The sequence below is a fragment of the Empidonax traillii genome, unplaced genomic scaffold, assembly GCF_003031625.1.
Source record: "Empidonax traillii isolate 1590-97213 ecotype Southwest subspecies unplaced genomic scaffold, ASM303162v1 scaffold77:size1270838, whole genome shotgun sequence".
Classification (NCBI taxonomy): Eukaryota; Metazoa; Chordata; class Aves; order Passeriformes; family Tyrannidae; genus Empidonax; species Empidonax traillii.
The window spans coordinates 1,074,172-1,101,646 of NW_020955270.1; the positions used below are offsets into that span (position 1 = coordinate 1,074,172).

Below are 27,475 nucleotides of genomic sequence, written 5' to 3' on the forward strand. Positions count from 1 at the left end.
CCACAGAATCTCTTTCAGCTCATATCCACACAGCTGCATAAATACAACCCTTGCCTGTATCCTTTTCTCCCTGTTTAGTTCTTGTCCCCGCTAAATTTGAACCTCTTCCCTCCTCCACACTGCCTTGGCACCAACAAGGGGGTTAGTGAATGCACACAAGAGACAGGCTTCCAGCTCTTGCTTCCCAAGCTTGGCCACATCCCAGCCCACAGCAGCTGGCTCTGGCTGCTGGAGAAACTCTGCTTCATCTCTGCAGCCCTGGGACACAGTGTGCTCAGACACCCTGCATCAGGAGCACACACAGGCTTGTCAGTGCTAATTGCTGGGAGAGCCTAAGCAAACCGTGATGTCAGGGTCTTTGGAGATTTTAGTTTCTAAGTGCAAACAAGCTTCTACTGAGCACACACATACAGAACTGACAGTTCTTGCAGTAGCACCAGAATCTGAGCAGATTTTCACAAACAGAGTAAAAGACAATTCCATAGTGAGGCTACAGGCAACTGTGAATATTTCAGTAGGAAGACTTAGGCAACCATACTCACATATAGTGTTAGCAACACTGCCCGCAGTCATTCTCCTGTCAGTGAGCTTGCAAGTGCAGAGGACACACAAAGTTGTGCTTATTTATGATGCATTTATTTATGAGAATGACAGAATAGTTTAGGTTAGGGACTTCTGGGGGTCATCCCATCCAACCTCACTGCCAAAGTGGGGCCATCTTTGAAGTTAGATCAGGTTGCTGAGGGCCTTGCCCTGTCCTGCTTCCCAGGGATGGTGATCCTGTGGCCCCTATCGCAAAATCTGCTCAGTTTGCAAGGGAAGAATGTTTTCCCTATGCTGAAATGGGTCATTTTCTGTTCAAGTTTGTGATCAGTGCCCCTTGCTAATTTTTGTGTGTACCTCGCAGAAGAAACCATCCTGTCCATAAAAGCTCCTGTAGGTAACAGAAAACAAAGCCAGTTTCTTCAGCTATGACTTGTTTATCTTGTGCTCCTGCCCTCTATCTATCTAGTGTCCCTCTGCTGGACTGCCTCTCGATTGTCAGCAATATTTGTACATATTTATAAGGCTCTCCAGATTGCACAATCCCACAAGAACACACTGGCTTAACAACAGGAATATAAATATTATGAATACATTTTAGGGATCTTTCATGATTCATGAAAGAAAATGATTGCTAGCAAAGTGGTAGATCTGGGCAGTAATTACAGCACAGTATAGGGCAGTTTCTCCAGGCATGCTGTACAGTAGAGCTAAAAAATTAAGCTTATATAGGAATATAAATATTAGGTAGAAAATGTCCTGAGGAGTTTGGTAACTCTAAAAGGAAATACCTGAGAGCATGTTGGGTGTAAGTACAGGTTACAAATTTTGAGTCACAATTACTTTCTGTTAGAATATTCTACATATAGCAAAACCACATATTTCTGTGAACTGAAATTATTTTGATTTGCTTTGAAAAATATTTCAGAAAACAAAGCCTTATTTATTGCCTTCTACGCTTAGGAACTGGAAACCCTTCTTGTCACTGGATACCAGTCACTGTGTTTGAAGATGCCAACAGAAGATGTCTCCAAATTATCCAACTCTCTGTTAGGAAACAACAACTGATGAAAACTCCTCCAGCGTAGTGAGGATGGTTACCTAATCTCATGGGACTATTTTTTAGCCCTCACACAAGGTTTTATGGGTTTGTCAGGCCACATTTGAGTTCTCCTTGCCCTCATGAATCCTGTCTTCTCTCTTTTCATTATGTAGAGAAACAATGAAGAAAGTAGGGATCATGTGGCACCAGTTATGGTATTCCCAAAGGACAATAAAAATGATATATTTCTGACAATGCCTGCCACTGCAAGCAGCAGGGCTGCCAATCTCAATCCCATATTCCTAGTACTAAATACTATGTTTATGCCTTTGGGGAAATACAAGTCCAGGTTTCCTGGAAACATCCTTCTTCCACAGGGCACTTCAAAAGGGGAAGGGGACTGGGACAGATGAGCTGCATCGATACTGCCTAACTTTCCTTACCCATATGACACCAGAAGTGCCGTCTATGCCTTTGGTCATGCTGTTGTGGGTCAGTGCCCATTGAAGGCTCTGCACTACAGTACTCATTCATGACCCATGAGATTGATACTACTTCTTCAACTATAAGAGTACATTTAAGTATTTTTTAAAGATACTAAAATAAAATATTTTCAATTAGTCTATAAAGGGTGGTATAAAAATGCACTGAAAATATCAGTACTTATAAATTATAGTCTATTGCTGTGTAAAGGACTGTAGTTGTGGTGTTGAACGACACTGACAGAACCCTTGCAATGTAAGTCCAAATGTTTATCAGTGCACTATTCTAAAATAATAATAAACACCCCCCCCCAAACAAAACCAACCCCCCAAAACTTTTGAGAGTCAGCATTTGAAATTGAAGGGCTAAGTGTGTAGAGGTTGGTGGAAGTACATTTAAAGACCCAATAACTATTTCAACTAAACAAATACTATTACTATATTTTTATATAAAATATAATAAAAGATCAATTAAAATATATTTATAAATGTATGTAACATATATAAATATGTTATTTATAAATAATAATAAAAATAATTAATAACATAAATTTATTAATAATAATATAACAACAGTATAGTAAGAGCATTGATGAAAGAGGTGACAGAAAAAAATTTTTTCCTTAATTCTGTCTGTTGCTATCTTTGTTTTTTCCATGTCTTGGTACAGTCATTAATATCTTTGCAGCTGGTCTGCCTTCTGTACACAGCAATGTGATAGCAAGAGAGAAAAAGGGAAAATGAAAACATGGACATTAGACTGCTAAAAAGCTTCTATATCTGGGGACAGGAGGAAAACCTGTAATGTTTTAAACATATTTCAAAGATCAAATTCTAACTCCTATGCATTTCTGACATATCTAAATAAAAGATGAAGACTGCTGCTGAAGAGAAGCAGAGGTCCTGTGCTTGATTTGCAATGTTACCTAAAAACCCATAACAGCTGTCCCATTTCCCTCCTTATCTTTACAAACAACTGTTGAAGTCTCCCAACAACTCCCTGCTTTAGCTTCATATATTCCTTTCCCATCTGGCAAAGCACCTTCTGCTATGATTTCCAAATGTCCTCTTGACACACGCTTGTGCACGTACTGCTGCATCTGTTATTAATTAGGGAGGGATATTTAGCCTGGTTGGAGAATGACGCTCTTTGGTAGGGAAAAGAAGCCTGCAAGTTAGAAAGTTCTCTTCACTCCATTTCCATTATTTTTTATGCACAGCAAAACAGAAGGAAAAGAGCCTCTGAACCCTCTACAGAAGGCCAGTGTATCTCTGCAGATTCAGGTTTCTCCACAAGATGCTGGAAAATTATTTATTTTGCTTTCCTTTGAACTCCCAGTCAGATTGACATTTTTCCACATATCTGTCCATAATGGACCTTTTCTATCAACAGTTGCCTTGGGCTTTCACAAACTGAACAACAAATTCATACTGCCTAATACAGCCAAAAACTATAACATGACACCATGGAACAGCAACAGCAGACAAAATCATCAGCTTCTCAGGAAATGCGCAGAGCAGACAACAAAGCTATTTTAGCCTACATCAATTTAAAAGGGTTTGCAAACATTTTGGAGCAAAGGAACAGGATATTTAGTACCAATGAAGTATTGTAGTAAATTAAAGTAGAGTCTTGTGAAATGGTAAGTATGGTGCTGCTGCCACAATGACATTCCCCTGTAGGACAGGTTCTTAAGAATATAGCAACAAACATATTCTGTCTTGCAAGATTTCAGTAGCCACAAGTAACATACCATCCCATAACATTTGATGGACATCTACTTTAGCATGAGCTGAATCACAGTTGAAGAATGCTTGTCATTCCTGTGTTACTGTCAATCTGTCTTCTAAGCTCTCAGGCTACAGGTGTCTAAAATTTCCTTATTTACTTTTGAAATCCAGGTGAATTGAGTCTCTCGATGACAATTTTTTACTGAAGACACTGGGCAGGATAGTGTCTTCTGTAAAGAAGAAGGAAGCAAATGATGAGCATGAAGGAAATCCTTTGCAGGATGTGCAGTCAAGGAAGACCTGGCACAGGATGTCAAGTTCTCAGCATCTTCATCTGTGGAGACCAGGAGAGTTTTGGAACTGGTGGAGGCAACAGTAATTGCTGTAAGGGAATTTCTGGTTAGAAACAAGAACTGGGTTTTTTCCCCCCACATTGAGGGTAGTCAAGGACAGGAAAAGGTTTGCCAGAGAGTTTGTGGAGACTCCATTGTTGGAGACATTGAAAACTTGACAAAGCTCTGAGCAACCTGATCCAACTTCAAACTCAGCCTGGCTTTCAGCAGGCTGATGGACTAGGGAAGACTTTTCTTCTGATTGAAATTACTCTGTGACAATTACTTCCATGACTCAATAGGGACCATGCAGAACAGCTGCTTAACTGTTAACTAAGACGGCTGTGGTTCTTCAGTTTAATAATATAGGATTCAGAAATTCAACTTTGGAGGAAAACAGTAATATCTGGAGATGTGGTGAGAACTTCTAAGCCTTTTCAGAAGCAAGGCTTCCTCACAGAAAATCATTCCTGACACATTAGAAGCCCCAAGATAATTTCTTCCCTGCTGCTGCAAAGGAACAAAAAATGGGTAAACTCTAAAGAAAATAAAAACAACCAATCTTGCAGACACTGACAGACTCTGCTCCTCTTGATGAGCTAGCATTATGCAGTTTTCATTTCAAAGAGAATTTTCAGTGTCCCTGAGTTTCATTTTCCTCATAGTGTTATTCATATCTTTCCCCTCCTTACCTAAGCCATTTTATGCATTTTTAGTCCATTTCAGACATATTCTGCTGTCCATTCTTGACTTTAACTGCAATACTAAAAATTACTTGATTTACTCTGTCTCATGTGAAGACAAGAGATTAAAATATTTAGTTGAATACACAGAAACATATGGTTAAAACATGTGTATACACACCTGCTGCTTCTGTTTCCATCTAGTGGACAACTGATGTTTAATTTTTCCTAAAAACTCACTGTTTTTTTGTTTTATTCCAAAGAGTTTTACACAGTTCACAACCAAGCTAGAAAATGGTATTTGCAAAAGAATGTATTCACTGCAGGCTTTTCATCATAATAACATTTAGAAATAGGTTTCTCAGACTTCTGGCAGCAAGACTAGGAAAGGCATAGTTGTGCATCTTTAAACTCACCGTGATAATTTCCAACAGTAAATCTTTCTATCTCCCTAGAGCCTCTTATTATTACTCACAAAAGAAAACAAATCTGGAAAACATTCTTTTAAATGTTTGTGCTTATGGCAGTAAAAAATGCTGCCACTCATTAAGAAGGAAAGGCCCTGATTATGAGAACTGTAAGTCCCGCTGACAAATGGGACAGCTTATCATGTCCAGAATCAATGTTATAAGTCAACAATTAATGACAACATGCAGAGAGTTAAAGCTTATTATTCTGACATGGAAAAAAAAAATTCTCCAATTTCCATGAAAAATATGACATGTAGATTCCAGTTGTATCTACTCATAAGATCAGGCCAAGGCATCATGAGCCTGAGGGAATCCAGCCATTATTTGTTTTGAGAGAGGACTATGTCTACTATTTAGAGAATCATCTTAATAAAGATCCTTAATCCTTCCCAAAGCATAAACAAGACTGTCCAGCTTGAGAGAGCAGACAGGAAGGTCAAATTGCACACTCAGCATTGATGAGAAACTCACTGTTTCCTAAGCCTGAACAGAATTTGCTTGCTTATTTCTGGAGGCAACCTAACTCAAAGCATTAATGCATTTATGTCTTGCAACCAAATTTCAGAAGCATAGGAATGAGTTCCTGTGCTGATTGTGGTACGTATAGAGCTCATATACAGAGCTTCAGATATTCATCAGTAAAAATATGCCTTCCTTGCTTAAAACATTAAACAATAGTTTACAGTTATTACCAATTCCTTTATTCCACTAGAGAAGAAAAAAATCTAAAATACTTTTTCTTTGAACCCATTCTGCATTCACAGTGCAGTGAATATCAGTGTCAGCCTTCTTCATTTATCCCTCCTTTTTTCAGAAAATATCATACTTAGTTCACAATTTTTAATTGCTCTGGTCTTACAGTATTTTTTTTGTTTGCATTCTCATGTTTTGCTCAGTGAATGGTCAGAACCATGGATCTGGCAGAATTGGTGTCCTTCAGCACAGCTCACCATTTTCAGCGTTAGCTTCTCTGAGCCACCTAACAGTGCTGGCAATTTTCTCACATGAAGTAAAATAAATCCAGGAAGTGCCTTTAATTTTGAGTGTTGTTGGGTGCAAAGGGTTCTGAGTTCCTTATAGCATGAAATTGGGGCCTAACAGCCATACTCAATCCTTTGAAATGTAAGTATTCTGTCAGAGATTAATAAATTACCTTCACTGGGCTGTAAACTGCAAAAAAGAGCACCAGTGAAAATTTACTCCTACAAGTATTTAAATACAAATGCAACTGAAAATCAGCAAACTCTGAATGTTGTTCACTCAGAATACAAATAATGCTGTACCTACTTTTCAATCTAATACTTATCAAATGGTGTAATTTTCTGTAATGAAAATAATTAAAAGTATTGCAACCCGGGTGGATATATCTACACACAACTCAATCTTAGACACAGGGTTTGCTCTCTGTTTATGAAATGGTTGGGTATCAGGTCCTTAACTGAGGTTGCCTCTTACCATCCACCATCTCAGCCCATCTGGGACCACAAAACCACATAATAATTTAAATGGGAAATCTCTTTGGTGGCTATTCAGTTCACCTTCAAAGTCAGATCAGGCTGTTAAGACCCATGCCTAAGCCCATGTTGAGGGTTCCTGCAGCCTCTCTAGCACACTCTAGTGCTTAGCCACCTAATAGGGAAGAATCCCATCCTTAGGTCCATCCTTAGGTTTGCTGTTGCAGCTCATGATTGCTGTGCCTTGTTTTTCTGCGTGCACTTTGGAAAAGAAACTGGCTCCTCCTTACGTGTAATTGCCCTTGCTGTACTGATGAGCACAGAAAACTGAAAACTGAAGCCTTCTTCAGGCTAAACAAGCCCTGTTTCTCCAGCCTTCTGTACACCAAGTGTTCCAGTTCTCCCTCTCTGTGGTGGCCATCCACTGGATCCTAGTCTGTCGTTGTCTGCAGGGATGTCCCACATAATAGGAAAACCCAATACAGCATGGAAAAGAGGGGAACAATCTCCTCTCTGGACCCACTTGAAATGCTCTTGGTAGAGTGGTTTACTGATGGCTAAGTTTTTAATCTCACCCATCAACATCCACTTCTTCTCCTTTTCTGTTTTCTCCTCTCTTATGTGGCATGGAGCAATCTTTCAAGAAGCACCCTCTTGTGAGCATGGGCATAGAGCACACCTCGTAAATCCACCATTGCTAAACAGCATCATCTGTACTGTAACACTTCCTTCTTTGCACATTGTGCATACATTTTTCAGGTTTCAGATATCCTTTATATCATTCTAAAAACACAACTCTCTGTTTCAGAAAATCCAAAGTGTTCTCATAAATAACATATGGTTAATAAGTGAAAATGTCAATATGTTACTTGCCAGGAATTTTTTATCTCAGTGGACTAAGAGTGTTACCAACATTACAACTAAATGAACTAAACTACTTCATTCTTTCAGTGAGACGAATAGTATCTGAAATTATGTAAAACACAAAATACAAAGAAATAGAACAGAAATTTTCTTCCACCCCTTCCCAAAACACCAGATTTAACTTGCCTACACAAGGATCTACTGATCATCCAGTAACTAGAAGTCTAAACCAGTTGTTCTCTGTATTACTGGATTATAGTCTATTAGTATAGCACATACTTTAAAAACCTCTCCTTCACTACTAATATAATAGAAAAATGCAAAAACCAGTGAAATGAGAAACTTGGCTCTCCATCAAGATTTTAGTTTTTTCTACCAAAAGCTCTGTATGCCTTTGCTAACCTGTTGTCAATTTCAGCATCAATCTTACCATCTGAGGAGATGATGCTTCCCAGATAATCAAACTGCTGGACTGATTTGAGTTCTGTTTCACCAATGGTGATGTGGGGATGATGGGAGACTTCCTGAGGTGCAGGCTGATAGAAAACTTCTGTTTTCTTCAAGCTGACTTCCAGTCCAAAAAGCTCAGCAGCCTCTGCAAAGCAGGATGTTAAACGCTGCAGAGCTACTTCTGTGTGGGCGACGAGGGCGGCATCATCAGCGTAAAGCAGCTCACGGATAAGATGATTTAAGGTCTTAGAGTGGGCCTTCAGTCGCCTTAGGTTGAATAGGCTCCCATCGGTACAATATCAAATGTAGACACCGTTTTCATCATTGAGGTCTGCCGTGGCCCTTTGGAGCATCATGCTGAAGAAGACTGTAAATAAAGTTGGTGCAAGAACGTAGCCTTGCGTCACACCATTGGCTATTGGAAACGGTTCAGAAAGTGCATCGCCATATCTGCCTTGACCATGCTGGTCAAGTGTGGCAAAATAAACACCTGAAGAAAAGAGTGTGGCAAAACAAACACCTGAAGAAAAGTACTAAGATCAGTGTTTACAGAGCCATTGTACTGTCTACTCTTTCATATGGATCTGAATCATGGGTCATTTACCGCCACCACTTGCGTCTCTTAGAACACTTCCATCAGCGCTGCCTCTGTACAATCCTAAGCAACCACTAGTCTGACTATGTGACCAACACATCTGTCCTTGAACAGGCAGCAGTCACGAACATCGAGGCCATGCTGCTGAGAACACAGCTGCGCTGGGTAGGGCACGTCTCCAGGATGCAGGACCATCGCCTCCCTAAGATCGTGGTCTATGGGGAACTTGCCACTGGCTGCCGCAAGAGAGGAGCCCCAAAGAGGAGATACAAGGACTGCCTGAGACAATCCCTCAGCCTTGGCCATACTGATCACCACCATTGGTCTACTCTGGCCTCCAATCGGGAGGCCTGGAGACACACCATCTGTAACACTGCTGCTGCTTTTGAGAAGACACGCAGGATCACTCTCGAGGAGAAAAGACAACGCAGAAAGAATCGCATCTTATCGATATCACCTGGGGAGTCTTTCTGCTGTACGTTCTGCAACTGGACTTGTCTATCTCGCATTGGCCTTTTTAGCCATCAGTGCGCTTGTAGCAAGCGTGGGTAGAGCCCCTCTCAAATCTTCGTTCGCGAAGCCTAGCCATGATGAGTTTTTTCTCTTCTAGATCAGCACAGTTTCAACCATCACATATCCCCTAGGAGTTCTGGAAAATCACTGTTTCTCTATATCATTATTTCCCTCAGCAGTTAAATAAAAATAATACTCATGAAACCTGTTGTGATTCTATATTAAATCTTTATGAAGTATTTTGATATTCTCAAATGCAAGCTCCTCTATAAGAAGCATAAACTGTGGTAATTTTTTTCTGTGTATAGTTCTGCTACCAAGTCCACACTGCATATGAAGACACGGAGAGCTTTTTAAATATCGTTTATTACAACATACTATACTATGAATATGACTACTTTTCAGTATTTCACTTATTTTAAATCACATTGTATCACCAGTATAGGCTAGGGTGGGGGTTTTTCGTTTGTTTTTAAATTACATTATGTCTTGCCTCAGATGGGTGACAAGGTTAAAAATCTCCCCACAGCAGTGGCTGGTGAGATTTCTTTAAATTAACAGGCACTGCTAACAACTACTTGAAAACAGCTTGTCCTGTTAGAGCAATGCAGTGATCCAAACCCTGCACTTTTATTTTTTTCACCAAATGTGCTAAGGTTTTACTGATGTACTTATCCAATATTATGGTTAGCTGTACCTCTTGGCCTTTAACCTATATAAGAAAACTGGAGAATAAGCCAACTGCAATTAGAAAACAGTATAAAACAGAGACTGACCATTGATTTTAATGACTGAATTTTCTTCAACATAATTCAAAAGGACAGAGAGAGAATTCAGATTTCCTAAGTGACAGCAGCATGTTTGATACAATTCACTGTGCTCTGGTTCTATCTTTGTGGGTAAACTGCTCAGCTGCTTATTTTCAAGGGGAAAGGAAAAAACCAGCACAAACCCCCACCCTTATCCTCCAGTTCTCTAATCACAAAAAATAAATACACTAAACTCTAACAACATTAAATAGCCATGCCTGAAGTTTTCCCCTTAGGAAAGCTATTTTCAGTTCTCCTGCTTCATCAGATGGGACCACATCACTGCCAAGAGCATGTGTTCTTGGATGTGGCTGCAGTTCCTGAGGAGGAATAAAACCTCCTCAGCTGGAAAAACCTGGCTGCAGAAGGAACTGTGAGAAGAGACACTAAGTGCTGCCCATCCTAGTTCTGAAATGTTCTGAAATTTTTCTTCTTGTGTTTTTTTCCTGTTTGTTTTTGTTTTGTTTTGTTTTTCCTCTAACTGGAATGGTACTCATTTCATACCAAGAGCAGAAAAGCAGCTAAGAACTCCCTCAAGGTGACTATGGACTTGACAATTTCTAGTATTTTCTGTGTAAACAGCACAAATACCAGAAGAACATACCAAAACAGGAGCTGCCCTAATTCTCTGCTACATTTCTATTACTCCTGCTCAATAACTGAACTTTCATTTTGGCACAATGTTTTTTAAACTGTAGCTTAAGGTGTGCAGACAAAACAACTACAGAAAAAAAAGTAAGGGTTTTGGGAGCCTCACTCCTTTATTGTTTTCTTTAAAAAAAAATTGGCTGTGTAGTACTTGTCTCAATCAACTATTTTTGACCACGTTTCTCCAGAAAGCTTATATCAGATGCAATAATTACTGTAAAAGGGACTAGAACCAACCAGAATCAGTTTCACTATTCTGCAGACTCTGGGACACAGTGTAAAACTAGTTACGCCAGTGGGCTTCTTCCCTCCAGGGAACCTGTGTGCTGCCATAAGGCAGGGTCTGCACACAGCACCCGAGCTGGTCTGAGTGAGCACAACTGAGACACCTTTGTCATAAAGGCTCTTGGTTCTTCATTCCAGGACATCAATTACAGGGGCGCCTGAGGAGTAATAGCTTGGGAAAGGCCACATCAAGGAAGACCTTCACAGAATCTGTTCCAGAGCTTTGCTATCCTTACTGGCCTCCTCTTAATTTTTCCAGCTCTGCTGCGTGTTTTTGGTGTGGGGAGGAGCAGAGCTGTGATGAAGAGTGAGCTGACCTTCTCAGGGACAGACTGTCACAACAGCAAAATCCTATCTCTGAGTCATCATGTTCAGAGCACATGAATTTATGTGGCACATTAGGGTTGTATTTTGACTACAAGCCTCATTCTATGTTAATCTATACTGAGTATCATTTGCTGACTTATTACCCAGGCATTTGCCTTGTAAGGACTTTCTGCAGCTCTTTAGCTGGCCCTTGGTGGTTTAGTGGGGCACTGTCAAACTTCTTGTTTTGCAAACTTCAGTATTTGCCTCCTTTGCAGAACTGTTTATGAATATGCAGAAAAGAACAGATCCCAGCACAGATGTCACCTCAACTCACTGACTTCTGCCTGTTTCCTAGACTGCCTGTCCATGCAAGTACTGCCTCCCTTACACCTCTAAGGGATTAGCTTTTCCTTATACAGATGTGAATGGTTTCCCTCTGACTATGCTCGCTTTATAAGTATGTACTTTTTTATGTCTGCACATTAATGATAATTGAAGACAAAAACAAATTCCGGTCAACCACACTGAACCAACTAGATTTTCTATACTTTCCTGAACTGAGGTACTCCCCCACATTCTGCTGGTTTGGCACACTCTGTCTGCTGGTTTTAAGGAAGAGCTGTGTCCTGGTTTCAGCTGGGATAGAGTTAACTTTCTTCCAAGTAGCTGGTATAGTCCTGTGTTTTGGATTCAGGATGAGAATCACACCGGTGACCCAGAGATGTTTTGGCTCTTGCTCTGTAATGTTTACCTTATGTCAAGGATTTTTCGGAGACAAGGCTCTGTATCTGACTCAAAACTGTAATTCCTTGGGCTTTATAAGTTTTCTGAACATTTTTATTCACTGACTCTGTATGAAATGTTTAATTAAGCTAGAGGCCTCAGAAAATAACAGAAAGAGGAGAGAAAGTAATTCAGTAGGTAGACTGGTTCATGATATGGTTGTGATCCAATGCTGTCCTGGAAGCAAGCATTTTAGACTTCTCATATCATTTCATTTTTGAGGATGAAAGAAGTATTTCAGTTTCCACAGGTTTCAATTACACCATTTCAAGTACACCAAAATAATTTGAAATAAAAATGAAAACATACGCATGGAAAAAAAGTTCCTTACAGTAAGAAACCTCCCACAACACTGACTAAAATACCCAATATATATTTCTGTCTCCTCTAGGCAGATTTCATTTGCTGTGTTTTTGTTGCTGTATTTTGTTGTGTTTTATGAACAACGAACTATTTTAGGCATCTAAATTGCCATATGATTCACACGGATGATAAAAGCCAGCAGAACATATTTGAACTTTGCACACATCCATCTCCTCTTGTTTTTAATGGCTTAGAACAGCCCTAATGTATTTACACAGGTTAGGCAGCTTAAAAGCTGGAACACAGAAAACCTTTGGGCTAAGCTCAACGTGATTAAAGTTCACAATAATGGATGAAAAAAAATCAGAACACACTACAAAAAAAATCTAAACAACTATTTTGCAAACATTTTAAATAGCAGAATTTTTGTTAAGAAAACAACATAGTAAAATTTCCTCAGTTATTAAAAAAGACTGGTTAATTACAAAATTTTCTTCATTTTTCAAAAGGTAAGTGTGGCAAAAGGAATAAATATGACTTCTAGAATATGTTCTTACAAATTAAATTTCATGCTTTAAAGTAAACCACATTTCTTCTTGAATAAGGTACTTTACAAAGCAAAAGAAAAATAATTTTGAAATTTCCATTGTACCCATTGTTCTATAACTACAATTATAATATGACAAATATCTGTAATTGTATTTCAAGAAACTGAAACCAGACATTTATCTACTTGGAGATCTATAAAAATGTTTAAAGTGGCCCAAATAGCACAAACAAAATATTATGGTAATTCATCAAGAATACAGATAACACTTAGAAAAGCTACTTGAGGGTAAAAAAACAATTAAAATTCTTCTTCTTTTAAAGCTTCAATATTGATATTTCACTAAGAAAGCTATTTTCTGGGATCATTAAAATCTTTTGTAGCTTGAACTGTGTTCTGCCTCATTTAAGCAATTCAATTTAATTGATTCTTAAAAATCTTGAAGACCATGAAAAAATAGTAAAACTTCTATGAAATATGATCTATATTCACATGGCTTTTGTAATGTCTTTTCTTCATTAGTAAATTACTCAAGACTAGGAAAACAAGATAATGGGTGTCAGGCAGCTACATGCAGAGATGTTTAATTTGCTATTCTCACTTCCAATATTATAGATTCACAGAATCCACTAGGTTGGAAAAAGACATCGGAGATCATGGAGACCAAACTAAGGCCAAACATCACCACATCAGCTAGACCATTGCACTAAGTGCTATATTCAGTCTTTCCTTAAACATCTCCAGAGACAGTGACTCCACCACCTCCTTAGCCAGCCCATTCCAATGTCTAAGCACCATTGCTGTGAAGAAATTCTTCCTTATGTCCAACCTAAACCTACCTGGCACAGCCTGAGGCCATGTTTTCTTGTACTGTCACTGGCTGCCTAGGAGAAGAGGCTGACTCCCACTAGGCTACAACATCCTTTCAGGTGGTTGTAGACAGCAACAAGGTCTCCTCTAGGTTAAACACCTCCAGCTCCCTCAGCCCACCTCATAGGACATGCTCTCCAGACTCTTCACCAGCTTCACTGCCCACCTCTAAACTCACTCCAGCATCTCAATGATCTGCTTGAAGTGAATATTATTAGTATTTACATCCATAATGATAGGTAAAGGATTATAGCTGGATGTGAGCTCTCCCTGTTTAAAGCAAAATTGCAGTTTAAGGAAAGACAAACATACAAACAGCATGAAAATTAGGTGTATATGACATCTAAAAACCCACTAAGTATGTAGTCACCTGTAGTTATCTCTAGTATCATAATAAACCATAACAATAACAATTAAAAATTTATTATAATAAAATTAAATTTATAATATGGGTAGTCTTCATTTATCCAGACCTAAAAAAACCCTTCAAAACAAAAAAGCAAGGAAAGCAAGGGAACAACCTAGTAAATTATGCAAAGTCACACAGTTATGGGATCACTAAGGCCCGTGCTCCTGTGACACCTGCAGCTCATTCTTTATTTAGGAAAGGAGCTGCTGGTGCTAAAGGTGCTCATACACAACATAAAAGTGCTAGACAGGAACAAGTGCTAGCTTGTTGTCTTAAATGATGCTATAATTAAAATTTATATTAATCCAGTCAGTATGTGAGTATGCAGATGGAACTGGCAGGTTAGACTGTTTTGAAGGAAGGGAAGGAGCCAAGCATTGCACTCTGCTGCTGGTGTTTCTTTCATCTCACTTAGCAGTGCCAAATTCACAGTCCAAAGCAAATGTGCAGCTCAGCCAGTGACAATGCAGCCTTTTCCACAGTATGTCACCAATATGTTTCAATGTGCTTCACACAGATCTGCTTTGAAAGGCTGATGGTACACTGAGAGAAGTCCTTGCTCTGCTGATGGTCTAATAGAGAAACAGTTACATTTCTTGACCTTAGTGGTTCTCTAACTCTGCTTGCTAGCAAGAAGCTTGGCTCTAGTAGCAGATCTAAAAGCTTTCAGAAATTTCGCAGCCTAAAAATAAGTCAAATTTAACCATTCAGAGAGTGTATCTAGAATCGATGTGAGCACCTGCTTGTACAAGTACCTTTTACAAGCACCTGCCAGTTAGCAGAAACCATAGACCAATGACATTGCTTTCTCCTGTCCCAGCAGAGACACCTTGGTCATTACCTGACACCAAGGACATCTAAGTCACTTGCGGCTTCTCCAAACTTCAGTCATCTCCACTGAAATTTTCCAAATCAGGTGTATGTATCACAACATAAATATTTTAGAAAACTTCACACAGGACAATGCAATTTTTTCTGACTACAAAAAAAGGAGGAAAATAGATTCATAATTCAAAACAAAATACTTTCTTCTTTGAAATGCTCCAAAATTTCCTTTTTTATGTTCAGATCATATTATTCTGTGGGGAGAAAGGTTGTGGAGTCACATGGGCAACAACTAAAAAAAGAAAAGTGAAAATAATTTCTTAGGAGTGGTTGTGCCTTTCTGTAGGCTCAGAGCACACCACTGAACTGAAGGAACACCAAGTGGCACTAAGGGCATCTCAGCACTGGAGCAGACCCATAGACACAATGTTCCAGGTGCTGCTGATGCTTCCAGAATCTTTAACATGAAAGGCAACCTTTCATAATTCAACTTGACCATGCTACACCAGGGAAGAAACATACACACGCACTAATGTGCATATGCTGACACACAGATGGAACAGTATGTCTGAACACAAGCTCCATTCAGATATGAAAGTGTGGGTGGCCATTTCAGAGTTTCCCATGGCAACAATTAGTTATGGGCCCACACTAGCACAAGTCCTTGCCTGTTGGAAGAAAAGCATAGTTTCTGCAAGTATGCAGATTTATGCAGAAAACAAATATTCACTGGAGGACACTTCAGTCCTTTCTCTGCTTGTGGGTGGTGTCCCTTACCTCCTGACAAGCACACAGCCACCTTTCCTTGCCTTGGTGGAGGAGGCAGCCTGCCAGCTGCATGAGCAGTGGAAGAGGAGATACAATTTTCTATCATTTTGCTCTGCACAGTAAATGCAGTGCTGCTGACAGAGGATATTGCACAACCTCAGCAATTTCATCACCATAATATCTGATAAACTCAAACTGATTAAGGAATTCATCCTTCAAATGCCTTCTCACTTCACAGCTAGGGAGCTGGGACACAGATATTAATCAATTTTCCAAGGACATGGACGAATTTCTCTGGCACAGCCAGATGCTGAAAGCTTGTTTCAGACCAACGTCATTATTACAGAACTACTACTCTTCCCGCAGTCACGAGGATTTTGCCTTCTTTAGGACAAGTAAGTGGCTTTAGAACCTCACCCATTCCTGTCAACATGTCTCAGCCTTATCTGAAAGGCTCAGGTTATTGCCACCCCTTTGGCTTTCTGCTGGCATGATAGGCACGTCTGCTTGGGACAATTCAGGTAAATGGGGGCACGTTATGAAAATGGTAATTTCACACCAAGCATGTGGAAACCACTTAAAAATAATAAAAAAAACCCCAAAACCAACCCCCCTCCCATCTCACTCACATCTTAGCACTTAAATAAACACCTAAGAACTCAGGACAGCTCTGTGTGTCCCGTGAACTGGGCTGCAAGGATTTGAGCACGCCATCTCTGAACTTCTCAGGGACACATCCATCCTATAGCCATCTCAAATACAGAAAAGACTTTTATTCCTTATTTAAGATCTAGGCCTTTCTCTGATTAGAAGGAAGCAAGTTTCAGTTTTATGTATTTTTGTAAAAATCACGTCTTTCTAACACGCTACATTTAAATGCTACAGTGCCTTAACAACCAAGAAATGTTGTGAGACTTCCCCACATACATAAGAAGTCAGGGCAGCTTACCTCTAATAAAGATATGATGGATTCAAGGCTTTTCTAAAAGTAATTTTTCAGAAGATTACAGCAGCTTTTCATAAGCTACAACTGAACGCATGAGGGGATTTCCACAGGCAAGTAGAACAGCATAGAGAGACTACTTCTCTTTAGATCCAGGAGTCCTACTAATGTAAGCCATATAGTATTTAGATCAGTCTCCAGTTCTGTTCTTAAAGAGGGCAAAGAACCACATACTAAGTCTAATGTTCTGTTTTCCTTTAGTTGGGAAAAACAATGCTGTTTCTAGAAGGCCAGTGCTCATATATAGGTACCTTGGGATTACTAGAAATGCTAATTGTATTTCACACATCTTTACAAGTTGCTGAGATGTGAAACCCATGAAGTAAAAAGCACAGACATGGCCATAACTCATGTTTCTTGAGGGATTTCAAGGGGATATAATGAAATTAAATAGCAAGGCTTAACTGTTGACACATCTCTAAACTAGAATAAAATAGAGCCTCATTCTCTTAAGAAAAAATGTGCTTTGCGGCTTAACAAATTGGAAGAAAAAACGTGTTGAATTCCAGTGGTAACAGGCTCTCATAACTGCAAAACAGCATTTAACAATAATTTATAATCATGTCTTCTGTTATAATGCTGGACAACACAGACCAAATGCGGACTCTGATAGATGTAATCCTTACACAGTCTTTCCTGTAACTAGAACTGCTACTTAAGACTATTAGCTAGATAAGCTGGTGTAGTAGAATACCAGCCCTGCTGTACTGAGGGGATAAGATAATGTGTTAGATTTGGAGCTCTGCAAGGAGAAAATTTTGAGATGGTCAGAACTTCTGGAAAGAAACACTCACCTCCTGCAGAACACTAACTGGAAGCTGTCACTCACTTATCTCAACAAAACATTCAGAAGATTGCACCTCAACAAACGTGCCAGATTCTGTAACGCATGTTCTTCCTGGTCAAAAACAAATGTTTCTTGACTCAGGGAAGAAAGAAAGGACAACCTAGAGAAAAATCTACTTTAACTTATGATCAGTGTTCACACTCTTGGAAAAGTAATAAACATAATAGCAGCTGGGTGTTTTGGGCAATGACATGAAATTCTGATGGTTTTGTCTCTGTACATCTCTTAACATGAAGTCTCTGTGAGGAGGGCTCTTGCAGTATTATTGCAAGTATTTTCGTAGACAAGGATGGAACTCAACTGGTTTGGCCAGGAATGAGAGGTTTAACAAACTCAGCTGTGACAGCGGGATAACCTCAAAAGATCTCAGTGCATTGTTTTAAGAGTGAACTCTTGCCTTCTACCTCTGTGAAGTACAGCAAGACTTTAGTTTTTCTGTTTCACTTCTACAGCTCCCTATTGTGCAAATGCTATGGAATCAGAAAGGAGAGATAATAAATTATTGATCTCACACCCATTTCACTACTTGTGGAGCTGCCCTAGATGATGCTTTTTTTTTCCTGTGAAGTGGCTTGATAGATCTTCACAGCATGAAGAGCTAAGCTCTGCAGCTAGGTGGAGAAATCCTTGGATAGCAGGGCAATTTCAGACAAGGCAGTTCCAGTCAAAGCTAACTCAATTAGTTAGCAAGACCAAACATCCCCTACAAATCCATTGAAAACTACACTGGAGAACAAAACATTTCACTAGAAATAAACTATGTTGTTTATATACACATTATGTACACATTTATGCCAGCATTTCTTGTCATTTTTCTCCAGTGTTTTACATCCCATTTTTAAATAAACCACTAATATTTCCTTTGCCCTATGAAATAAATGGATTTAATTAAGTTGTGGAGAATAATCAGACCAGTGACTTATACTTCCAAACAACTCACTGGGATGAACCCCAAATATCAACACATAGACTATGACAGAAAATACTGCTGTGTTACGCTCCACCCTCAAACATTTCTGGTGCAGAAGCCCTCTAAAATAGACACTAAGAACCTGAAAAGGCATTTCTTCCCTTGCCAAACCATGAACCACTAATAATTTCCATTCCTTTAATAATTACTTTCAACTTCCAGAAAAACACTTCACTGCAAGAAATGATCAACCCAGGATATATACAAGTGGATTAAAACAGATGGTTTGAATTACAACCTATACAACAGTAACTATAGTTGACATCAGCATTTTCATTGGAGTAATTATATTGACTATTAACTACTTTATCACTACAGCAAATAATAAATAGACCATGTGAACATTTATAGTTATTACCTACATTTGCTTCCCTAACACTTGTAATTTCCTGTTTAAAGTCTAATTATCCCATTATTCTTTGTTCTGTGTTTCAGTGATGAAGAGACCAAACACAAATTCACAGGGCATAATGACATTATTTTACTTCTATGTGTTCTTGTTAAAGGTTTCATATTTATTAAACATTATCTGTTTTTCCTGTTTCACAGTAGGTGTGGGTGGCAAACACTAAGTGTCTTTTAAAAGTAACATGACACATGGTGTTTGCCCATCAGGAACCTACTTGTTCTGTTTATTTTGCCTTTACAAACTGAAAAACAGAGGGGTCTAGCAGATTCAAGGATACATTCTTGATCCAAGTGAGTTTTCAAATTTGCTTCCTAAGTTTCTGTGCCAGCCCTAAAGCCAAGACTACACATTTCTAGGGGAGTAAAAAACAAATAAAATGCCAAACCAAATACAAGATAAACATTTCCTTTCAGCATGTTTCTCTGAATGTGCTCAGGGTAACAGCTTGGTTCTGCCCACAGAAGACAAACTTCTTGGTCTGGGTGAAACTTTCATAATTCCCCAGGGAGTCCTCACTCTATCATTCCATCAGTGTAGTGCCAGGCATTTGTACACATGGCTGCAGGGCTCCAGCAGCCCCCACTCACATCCTCCTTTTTCATTCCCCTGGCACCGTGCAGAACTGCACTGGTTTCCATCCTGTCCTGCCACAGAGCTCTCCTAACAAGAACAGATCTTGATTTAATTTCTGCCTGTACAATCTGTAGAAGGAAGATATCCTTGGATATTTCTGTTTTGGGAGAAGTTAATTTGTTCCCCTTTCCCTTCCTTCTGATTAATTCCCTAATCCATACAAGTTCTTCCATTTTAATTCCTAGCATTATTTTAAGAAACCTTTGCTATGCTGTTGCATCAAAGACTCTCACAAAATCTACACTGCAGGGACTTAACAACCTCTGTGTGTTGAAACATTTTTTTTTTTTTTTGAGTCAATAGACACTATCTTGTGAAAAAACACAACTTCCACTCCTAAGTGTATTTACCAGTGTATTTACCAACATACATTATTTTCAAGTTTCTTCCACCTTGCTTTGCCCAAACTTTCAGATATACAATTTCCTTGAGTTCTTCTTCAAAATTCGTGTTGGGCCTTGCTGCCAAGGCTGATAAAATACAAATTCCCAGCTACACAATGTATAACCATTTCCTGTTGCATTATTTGAAACTCCAAGGAAAATCTCCATGGCCAATAATGAGAAAAAATATGGGACTGGCATTTTGCATAGCTCTTTAGATAATATACCAACTTTATTAAGACTTTAATTATCTGTAAAAAAATACTGTATTTCTAGAAAAAGAGAGTCTTCACTGCATTATGCAAGATGATTTCAAAATCCCTAGCAGGGTGACAATTTGTTAGATGTTCTGCAGAAAACTGTGTAGTGCTGTCACTACTTAATTTTACAGCATGCTTCTACAAAGGGCGGAGATGGCAAGCAAAGTAGAGAAATCTCTATGTTATTAAGCAGTGGGACTCATTCCAGGTTCTGAAGCTAGAGAGTCCTTACTGATAGTCTGCAGATCTGCCTCTCACCTGCTGCATCATTCTTCCACAGTTCATTCCAGGCACCTCTCCAGTAGTACAGGAGGGAAACAGACTATGCCAAGTATTTTTATTCCCCAAGGGGAACCTTGACAAGGGACTTGCTGTGGAGGGTCATACAAAGACCAGGCTTCCCAAGAGTATCTCATTCTTGTTTCTCTTTCCATTCTCAGAAGTACATAACCACCTGAGTACCAGTACATATGCTTCAGCGGGTGAGTTGCCAAGGTTGGCAACCAGGGGAGTCTCTGGAGCCCAGTTGACCAAGATCTCCTCAAGGCTGGACATAGGCACCTTTTAGATGGTGGCTTCAGTTCCAGAAAAATCCAGCTGTGCTGGAAGTTCTGCTGCAACCCTGAAAACATCTGGTTCTGCTGCAGGTGGTGACTGGTTCAAAGCTTTCAGAGCCCTCTCTGTGACTCAAGAATGACATCTTGTGAACTCCTATCCTAAAATGTTTCTCTTTCCCTTCTGATCCCTTGGAACAGCTGAAGGGAACACCAAGTTTTGCCAAAATATTGCTGAGATGCACACAATGCTTCCTTCCTTTATACTGGTAGGAACCAGGTCTGTTCAGCTCTCTCTGACAGCTCTCCAGCTTCCAGTTACAGTTTAACTTGGCTTCCAGTCCAATCCTCACTGCCACTTTCAAAGAGCACAGCATGAAAAGAGAAGGTGCAACATTGCAAACAGTCTCCTGGTTCTAAAAATCTCTTGTATTTTAAATCAGGCAGTGCAAGTTACCTCACAATAACTGCATCACTGTTTAAATCAATGATCAGGTTACCCCTTCTCATGACCATTTAATTCTATGCTACGAATAAGAAGCAATGAGGGGTTCTTTTTCCTGTTACAGATGGGTAGTATGGAAAGAAATTTGCTCTGTGTGTACTTCACTGTATGAAATGATAACACATGTAATATGCTTTTGTAATATAGATTAGTGTTTATTTGCTTGAGCTAGTTTTCCTTCCTCTGATGCAGAATCATATTAACTTGGTGATTTGGCTAGTGCAGTACACAGTGTTTCACTAATTCACAGGAAACACACAGCTACATTTAAAATAAAAACTGAAGTAAAAACTGTAACTAGAAATTTTCTCACTTGTTAGCTTCTTAGATAGTGGGAAGAAACTGCTATGCATGGTTTTGCATCATTTCCACCATCCGATCTTCCTTATTAAATATACAGACCTAATTGCATGTGTGGGCAAAAGTTCGTGTTTCAAACTGGCCTCACTCCCACAAAAGCAAGCCACAAGTGGCCACCATCAGCTAGCGGTTCTGGGTGCAGCTCAGTCCTGGTAAAGAAGGAGCAGTTCTGGTTCATAGGAGGACCAGTGTGTGTACTGGTGGCTTGGCTGCAGGCTCTAAGTTCATTTGGGACAGCAAAGATGTATGCTGGGATCACAAGGATTGCTGCTGAGAGGGAAGAAGACTAGCTTCTCCTTCTGGCTACAGCAGGCACTAATTACTGATGTATAGCAAATTCTTGCAAATGGCCTCAAAACCCAGCAATCAGAGGACAGCAAATCAGCAAGTTTGTTTTTAAAAGAGAAGAATACACTGGCAATGAAGAGCAATGAAGGGAATACACACAATAGCAGGAATGTTAAAGATAACAGAGATAACTGGATGGGGAAACTGTGGCATGTACCTGATTTTGTAGGGTGTCTGACTGAAGCTGATTGTCCATTTGTTTTTGGCAGGTTTGCAGGTGAAGATATTCCAAGGCTTGAAAATCTTCTGTAAATGCTGGAGTCACAGTGTGACGGTTTGGACCTGGCTCCCTGCCAAATGCCTGAACCATCACACACAGATACATTTTAGAGAAAAGGACAAAGGAGACAAGTCTCTGCAACCCAGGTTGGCCTTTAAACCAGTGGATCTACTCACTTATAAGCTTCAACATAGACATTTAGGGACACAGCTTCAGGCCTGAAATACCTGAAAATGTTTTTACTTTCTAGTTTTCTTACAAAATATAGCCCTGTCTACAATTAATTTTCAGCATGTGTTTTTCACTCTTAGAAATTCCAAATCCTTTTCCGTTAAAGTATAGACAGACAAAGTGAAATCCTTTCTTTTCCATGAGAGAGCACAGACACTGCAACACAAGCCCAGACAAATGGCTTATCTGAAATATATACTACTGGCTAGGAAGCAAGAGCAGTAAAAGTAACTCAGAAGTGCACTTCCTTGGCCTTCTCTCGGATTTTTCTGCTAGTCATCAAAGCCATACCTAATCCCAATGGAAAGTGATGATGGAAATACTGTTTTGCTCTCTGCCAAAATGAATCTTCTCTCCAGTCAAAATGGCTTAGCCAGATCACAGTGGTATAACTTATGCTTCCCTGTGCCAGGTTTTCTGATTCTGGCTCTTGGAATGTCTCTGTAGCAATTTCTTCTACGTAACGGAACATATTTCTTGCTCAGAAACACTTAAACTTCTGGAAATACGGCAACTATTCCAAAGGCTTTGTTTGCAGGTGGAAGTTCTAAACCTGCATTCTCGACAGTTCTGCCCCTGCCCATGTAAACCAGAATGCACTAGGATGATCATGGTTTTGAACTTTTCAGGTTTTACTGCCAGCTCTGCTTGGATCTATGTTCCACACCTAGTGCACTTAATTGAGAAAGTAGGCAACACAGAGAAAGACATAGCAAAGAGACACCAATTAGAAGAATGAAGAAGAGAAAATGTCCACCATGAATGAATGACTACCAGCTATATTTTGGCACTACTGTTTACCAAGAGGAGGCAAGAAAGTTTGCAGCTTAAGCTAAGGAAAATTCTGCCCTTTTGCCCCTTCTTAACAAGACTAGGATAGTAATACATGCAAATAGGTCTAGTCTTTCTGATTATCATTAAAAAGAAAAGAATACCTGAGAAATGGCTTGTCATTGTACTGTCTGAAATCTACAAAATTTGAGATTACAGCCAAGACTCCACACACCTAATGATTTTTTTTTCTGAATATTTCAAGCCAAGCACTGAGGTCCCTGGTACCTTCTAACTCCATGAACTGATGGACTAATTTCCCTCTCCTGGAAGAGAATATGCTGCCATTCAAAGGCACCATTTCTGCTTACTCTGATTCTGATAATTCATTCACATGTCACAGGAGTCTTCAGGCAATACATATCTGCTACTTAACTTCATGGTGACAGCAAGAACCCAGCTGCTTTCTTGTCAAGCCAGTGAGAAGACTCCTCATCCTGGCAGTAGCAGAAGACCTATAGCATGTGGCTGAGTAGTGGCTGTAACACTACCCAGAAGAAAGCATGAAGAATTATTCATATTCAAACAAGGCAACTGTAAGAATGAGGCTCAGTTCAAAATGGAGATATTTAAGTTTAGTTCTCTTTATGCCAAGGAGGGCAAAATCCAGTTGCCTAAACATCTGTAGCATCTTAGACTGCCTAGGATATTCTGCTTGCCTTCCAGCTTCTACTTGAAAAGGTACAGATGTGCTATCTGCAAGTTTTATTTAGATTTTTGAGTACCTAGAGTATATGCTTATGATGAATCTTATCCTTAGGTGTCCAAGCTCCCAATAGTCAATGCAGATTAAGTCAAAACAGTCCATGGAACAGCTGATGGAGTTGATTTAATTGCCTGAAACCAGATGGTCAGGTACCTATAAAATGCCTGGCCTTAGGGCTTTTATAGAGCTCTTTCAGCTTCTGGCCATTCCAGGATGATACAGATGTCCTGCAGATCCCCTGTTATCCCTGCCAAGACATCTGCTCAGGAGTGTCTTTAATGACATTGAAGTCCTATGCATGGGTTATGGATTCGATTTCCAGCTCTGTAATTGGAGCACTGATACACAATGCACACATGCATTTAGATAGTTTAATATGAACATGTAATGCACACAAAGCATTAAAGTACAACAACAAACACTGGCATAACAAAAACACATTTTGATGGAAATAAAAATTAGATCTGATATATCTCAGAACGGAAAATAATTAATTCTATTTCTTACATAAAAGTTCTGCAAAAAGAATACTGGAGCATCAAAAATTCATAAAATAATTTTTAAAAATTGTGATGGGAAAACATAAATATAAAATAAAATTTAAAATCAGATTAAATGAACAATAAATTCAGGCTTTTATCTCTTTAAATTGTCATTGTACAAAAGCATTTCACTCAAAATTATTGTTATTGTGCTGTCATTAAATATGAATGTCTCTCAAAACCTGTTTCAGAGGATGAATTAACAAAGCTGTAATAGTCTGAAATGAACTTTGATAAAAGGCATTTCCCTCTTCTTTTCATTGGGAAGAAATTCATTTTGGAACTGCTTGAGGTTATGTATCGTTTTATTAACTGGGACTAATTCCCAGTTTATTCCTCTTTGTCCTTATGTGACCTACACTCCTCAGTTGTAGAAAAGGAACAAGTAGGCAACATTACAACATTTATTTTGCTTCCTAAACACACTGCAGTCTGTGTCTGAAGAAATTTCCCTCCACCACTTCTAATGTCAGCAGGTATATTAAACCAGAACACCTTTATGAATTATGGATATGTTTTGAAACACCACAGTTACATTAATGTAAAAGCTCAAACGCAATTTATGTATATATACACAAATATAAACTTTTATTTTTTTCCTGAATGACATTTAATTTTGCACAGATGTAGGTGATCTACCAGCACTCGTTCATGTACCTAATGAATTAGATTAAACTGAAGTGTCAAAATCACACAGTTCCCCATTTTCAAACCAATCTGAACTCTTAGACACCTAATTCTGCTGACTTAACAGAAATCTGTGAAAATGGGTCTTGTGCTTTCCAATTCTGGAGGCACAAAACTCATTTACTTGTGGTAATTACACACCTATTAGAAACTACCTTCCTATTATTATGACCTTTACATTTTCTTCCTACCTCTGTCTCTGTTCTGCCCTTATCATCGTACATCAGGCATCTTGAGGATATGCACAGGATGTGGGTCAGCATCCCCGGTAGAAAGCCTGGCTGCAAATCCCACAGCTGCTCAGCTCTGAATTACAGTCAAAGACCTGCTTGGCCACATTCAGCATCACCCTCTCACAGACAGTAGGCATCCCTGTCACTTCATACTAGCTGCAGTGTCAGTTTAGGGAGCCAGAAATCCAACCTCTTTGCAAGAGGAGAGCATGAAAAACAAGCTAAATAAAGGGAAAGCCTCCAGCAGAACTGGGCACCAGCCTGGAGACAGCAAATAGGTAATTAAATGTCCAGTATCTAGTCTCAAATGTTATGCAGTTGCCTGGCCAACTGCTGGCCTCACACCCTCAATCCCACAAGGAGGAAACACGTATGGGATTTCACCCTGTGTCAAGGGTGGATCCAGTCCCATGACACAGAGCCAGTCAAAGCATAAGCTCTTGTAAGGCTGAAACCAAGCTTTGTTTACTTTCGACACAAAAGCCTCCCATGTACAAGTCTATATTATACTGGTTCAGTAACGGATTGAAATACAATTACTGAAGTGAATTCTTTAGAGAATCGTGACACCACAGATTCAGTCTTCCTGGCAGTGAATCAGATATGGTACAGGTATGGAGCACATCTAAGTTTATGGGAAGGCCTCAGCAAGACTGTGCTGGGTAGAGCTCTGTAAGATTGTCAGGATTCATTACTCAAGTGTAGCTGGATGCTCACGATGACTTTTGCAGGTATGAGCACATTCACACGGACGAAAAAAGAACAAAACATCTAATAACAATTCTCGTCTAATACTCTGTCCTAAGTCATGCATGAATAGCAAATGGGTGTTCTTACATGCTGTTATCTCAAATATTCCTGTTCAGTTTATACTTTCTTGTCTGACATTCTCAGCTGAGCACGTACCCTACTCAGAATAAATGTGTTACAGCATTAGAAGCAAGTTAGTCATTAGAAATCACTAAACGAAGCTCTGTCCCCTTCACACGTACAATGCTCTAATAATGCAACAAATAAGGACATATATGTTTAGCGCTATACCTCATACTTAAGCACAGAAACAATAAAAATATTCTTAATTTTTTGGTTCTGAAGGTAATCTCACAGAAGCTACTATTTCACCAGTACAGACAAAGTCACACAAAGATGACGCTGTAGTCGAGTTTTATTTATAACAGATTTTTACTGCACATCTGGACCACAGCTCTTCTTCCAAGCATCATAAAATCCTCATATGCCCTTAAAACTCAGGAGAGAAATCAGGTGGTCCAGTAGACTACACTGGGGCAGGGATAATTTTTTCTATTGAATGAATCTACTGTAAAATGCAGACACAGTGGGGGAAAGAATCAACTCAGGACACATTTATTTTTGTTCTACTGACCATTCTGTAGTGGCAACGAACACAAGCTGGTACATGTATCATATCTGGTAAAAGTTAAAGAAAAAGCCTTAACTAGCAAGGGAGAAGACAGTCTTATAGATTCTCTTCCTGATAACACAGAGGACAAGCGCTGGAGCCAGCCACACACATAGAAGTAAATAAATAGAAACTTGTGTTTTCTTTCTCCAAACCTGTTAATAAACAGAATTAACTTTATGGAAGAATCATATGGAAGAATCACCTGAGAAATTCTCATTGAAAATTGTACCAGTTTTATTTGCAGTTTGCTGTGGAAGCTGTTTTCATCCCACTTTTTAAAAAATTACTCATCAAACTGCCATCTCTGACTTGTTCTGCTAACACGGACTTTGGCTAGGGAGTCAAGAGGGGCACCTGCCAATAGAGCCACCTGGCTGCAGCTGCTCTGTAGCTCCAGAAGAAGCAGTGATACATTTGCATAAAATTAGTTATTATGGAAAACTGTGACTGTCTTTGTTCTGGAGACCTGAACAGGACAGAGACAACCAGGTTGAGTTGCACATCTTTAATAATCGGATCATAACAAGCATAAGCAGATCAGTCTGACACAACATGAAAGTTCCCGCTGGAGTTTATGGGAATTTTTGAGTTAAAGACTAGTCCAGCTGGCTGGTT

General features: G+C 39.4%; 1 protein-coding gene across 5 annotated transcripts in view; it reads right to left on the reverse strand.

The window, feature by feature from the left end:
• GHR (growth hormone receptor) overlaps window positions 1-27,475 on the reverse strand; it is a 157,091-nt gene that overhangs the window by 39,868 nt on the left and 89,748 nt on the right. The window contains exon 2 of one of the 5 annotated variants that reach the window (XM_027880899.1): window positions 22,145-22,242. The exons of the other annotated variants lie outside the window; for them this stretch is intronic. The gene's annotated coding sequence lies outside the window, so the exon portion shown is untranslated. The remainder of the gene's footprint in view (window positions 1-22,144; window positions 22,243-27,475) is intronic. 5 annotated transcript variants of the gene reach the window in all.